Consider the following 4,214-nt stretch of genomic DNA (forward strand, 5'->3'; position numbering starts at 1 on the left):
TCGCGCTAGCCCCGCCCACCGAGTGTGCGACGCTTCGTGACTGACTGACTGAGGCGACCGCCGCCATTTTGTGTATTTGATATGGGCGGGAAAGACGAGTCTTTGTTAAAATAGCGTCTAACCTAAAGACCAAAACATCTTATTAAAGTTGATCATCTAGTTACAGCTATAGAAACGCATCTTATATCACTGAAATATGGCCAGACACAGAACACAGGCTGAAGTCCTGAAGTGTACAGTATGAAGCCACAATATGGCCCCCATAGACTCCTACTGCTCTGTAGTATATGTGTTGGAATAAAGGGGTCATGCCAAAATAGGCTTTTTTTAATCACTTATCCATAGGATAGGTGATAAAAGTCTGATGGGTGCAGGTGCCGGACCCTGAGGACGGGCGGTTCCGTTTTCCTCAATATGCGCTCGCTGCGTCACCAGCAGCTTGGAGGAGACATGATTGGAGATATGGCTGCACATGCACGGAGTTGCTCTGTTAACGAAAGCCAGGTTACAGCCGGCTGCACACAACTGGGTCGCTGCGGGCTCCCGCATGCGGAATCCAGCTGTGACCGTGGCCGGCGACCCCGCGTACCTGAAAAATCTGTACAGATTTAAAAATAATATATTTGTATTTCCCGCGCCGTCGCTAGGCGATGATACGGTACCCGCGGCCCATTCGTAATGTTAATGCTAATGGGCAGCGGGTTAGACAACCTCCCTTGACCTCACGAAATATGCAATTCATATCCACGAACGTGAAGGAAAAAGCGATAGTACATGCCTTTCAATGCTTGCGATTTGCTACGGATCTTCCGTGCGGACGCCGACCGCAGATTCCGCAAAATGGGTCAAAAAATTCAAGAAAAATGTCCTGAGCACCGGGTACTTAGTGCAGCGGGATGTAAATGATTCTCCATTAGTGAGTGAGAGGGCAAACGAGTTAGCGGTGCCGTCACTCACTCATGCCCTCGTTCAAACGAGACTCAGCTTGTGTAAAAGGGGCATAAGGCAGCTCTCACATATGAACGCGGCAACCGGCACAATTTCAAAACTTGGCGCTTTGCCACGTTTTTTACTTTCCGCCGCAGGAAGCGTCCAACAGCGTGTTTTAGCCCTCCCCATCATTGTGATGGCCGATGAGGTCTGATAAACAGAGAAATATAGAGCAGACAGAACTCGAAAATTGCGGCACTGGAAAGCGCCGTCCAGCGCCGTGGTCGAACGCATATCTGCAAGGCCCTATTGATTTTAATAGGAGCATTATACTGCGATTAATGCTGTGTTCAAAACGCTGCAAAAAACACCAGTATGAGACAGGCCTTAGTGTCCCGTGATCTGTCAGTATATTAATGGAGTTCGTAAAGTGTGGTCAGTGTAAACGTTCCTGCTGTATTCCCATGTTGCCATTCTGTAGTCACCCTTACCGTCGAGAGCCGATATAGTGTTAAAGGGGTTGTCCCGCGAAAGCAAGTGGGGTTAAGCACTTCTGTATGGCCATATTAATGCACTTTGTAATATACATCGTGCATTAAATATTGGCCATACAGAAGTTATACACTTACCCCCTCCGGTGTTGGCGTCCCCGTCTCCATGGCGCCGACCAAAGCCTTCTTCTGCCTGGATTAGACGCGCTTGCACAGTCTGCCCTCTTCTGTCTGGCTCCGGCGTGCTCACGCCGCAGTGGTCTTCTGCGCATGCGCAGAAGACCTGTGCGGCGCGAGCACGCCGGAGCGGCCCCTTCAGCGCAAGCGTGTCTAATCCAGGCAGAAGAAGGCTTCGGTCGGCGCCATGGAGACGGGGACGCCAACACCGGAGGGGGGGGGGGGGGGGGGGAGTGTATAACTTCTGTATGGCCAATATTTAATGCCTGATGTATATTACAAAGTGCATTTATATGGCCATACAGAAGTGCTTGACCCCACTTGCTATCGCGGGACAACCCCTTTAAGGTCCTTTTACATGGGTCCGAACAACTGCACGAGTGCTGACGTCACCGCTAGGGTCCTTAGAGCTCATGCACTTAAACTGAAAGACTTGCCACCAGCTCACGGGCTTCTCAGTGCTTCACCTCCTATGGGAAACGCTGAGCAGGGAGCATTTACACAGGACAAGAAGCCAGCGAGCCAACAAGGTTGAAAATACCCTGATTCATCTGATGCTCAGTGGATTACCCCAGAAAACTCAGGGATACAATTTAATACACCAGGGCTTTTTCCGGATAATTTGATTACCCACATTGTTGCCCAAACTATATACCCAGAATTTCATCTGAGAAAACCCCAACTCCAGTTTTGCAAAACCCCACAAATGAGCCTCTGTGGATGTATCAGTAATCGCACAATTTTGGACTATTGTATTATGCATGAGGCTAGTAAAGAAGTAACAAAACGATTTTTCACAAGGAGAAATGCAAAGTCCTACATCTGGGCAAAAAAGAAAATGAAAAAAAAAGCACATACAGAATGGGAGGAATTGGGCTAAGCAGCAGCACATGTGAAAAAGATATGGGTATACTAATAGATCTTGTGATGCAGCAGCATATAGTTATGCCTTGTGGCTTTAAAGGGTTAATGATGATTAACACTTTATAATCTTCATTTGCATGTAAAAGGCCCTCCAAGAGTTGATTGCAGAGTCCAGTGTGTGTTTAACCCCTTAGTGACCAAGCCTGTTTGCACCTAAATGACCAGGCCAAATTTTGGAAATCTGACATGCATCACTTTAAGGGCTCAGTCACACTGGCGCATTCGGGCGCAGATGCGCCTGTCTTCCTGCAGGTGCGGAGAAAGAGCACATGACCGGCTCTATTGCCGGTCATGTGTTCTGTCTTCCGGCGCTGCAGAGAGTCGTCCGCACCTGCAGTGTGGCCGTCTTCTTCATACAGTAACAGAGGCGCATCGGCGCCCAAGTGCGCCCGTGTAACTGAGCCTCAACATGGAATAACACTGTAAAGTTTTTGCATATCCAAGTGAGTCTGAAATTGTTTTTTCACCACATATTGTACTTCATTTGGGTAGTAAAAATAGACCGATATAATTTGTGTATATTTATTAAAAGCACCAAAATTGGGAAAATTTTGAAAAAAAATCATAATTTTTTCACATTTTCAACTGCAATATCTAAAATATGTGCAACCATAATATACAAGTGTCAAAAATAAAAAAATAAAAAAGTAGTGCCCGCGCTCTTAAACATGCCAAAGGAATGTGACTTATTGATCCAATGGAGACCTTCAGTCCATGTAAACTTGTTTAATAGCTACGCGTTTCGGCGTACAAAACTTGCCTTTCTCAAGCTTTTTTCTTTTTGACACTTGTGCAAAAATTACAACTCCTGGTTATCCAGGTTGCTGTCAGTGACCCAGGACATCTCTCCAGTTTCATTGGACTAAAGCCGAAAAAGATCATTCTATAGGGTGCCGGTGGGAACCTCTGACAGGGTTAACCCACAGAGCACCAAGTGAGTTGATATTCACTTTCCACACCTTTTTTGTTTTCATGCACAAGGCACAATTCTAATTCTGTATGCAAATATAATAAAGAAATTTTTTGATAAGATATATATTTCCATCTGCTTACTTTATTCTGGACGCACGTTGGAAAAATGTTCAGTGTTTTTTTAACGATTTAGGAGACAATAAAAAATGTAACATTATTAACATTTTGATGAAGACTTCATTTTCCTACACCAAGCCAAGATTGCAAAGGCTCATAGGTGTCAGAATGATAGATACCCCCACAAATTACCCCATTTTGGAAACTAGATGCCTTAACAAATTCATCTAGGGTTATATTGCTTACTTTGACCTCACAGTTTTGAATGAATATAAACAAAACAGAAGGAAAACATTACAATTTTAATTTGTAATTTTAAAAACAGTTTTTCTTGTACAGCACTCATAAGAATGAAGACTTTCACTTCAAAATGGATACCCCCGTTTGTGCCATATTCAGAAACATACCCTTTGTGTCCCTAATATTATGGTCGTTATTCACGACGAGGCTCTAACCGAAAGCAGTAGCAGGTGGTTTTCAGAACAGACATTTTGCTTAAAGGTGTTTCAGGCCCCATTGCCTACTTGTAAAGCCCTTGTGCGGCCAAAACGATTGAGAACACTCACAAATGACCCCATTTTGGAAACTAGACCCCTTAAAAAATTCATCTAGTGGTGTTTTTTTTGTACAGCACACATATGAATGAAGATTTCCACCCCAAAA

The sequence above is a fragment of the Eleutherodactylus coqui genome, chromosome 8 (genome assembly GCF_035609145.1).
Source record: "Eleutherodactylus coqui strain aEleCoq1 chromosome 8, aEleCoq1.hap1, whole genome shotgun sequence".
Lineage (NCBI taxonomy): Eukaryota > Metazoa > Chordata > Amphibia > Anura > Eleutherodactylidae > Eleutherodactylus > Eleutherodactylus coqui.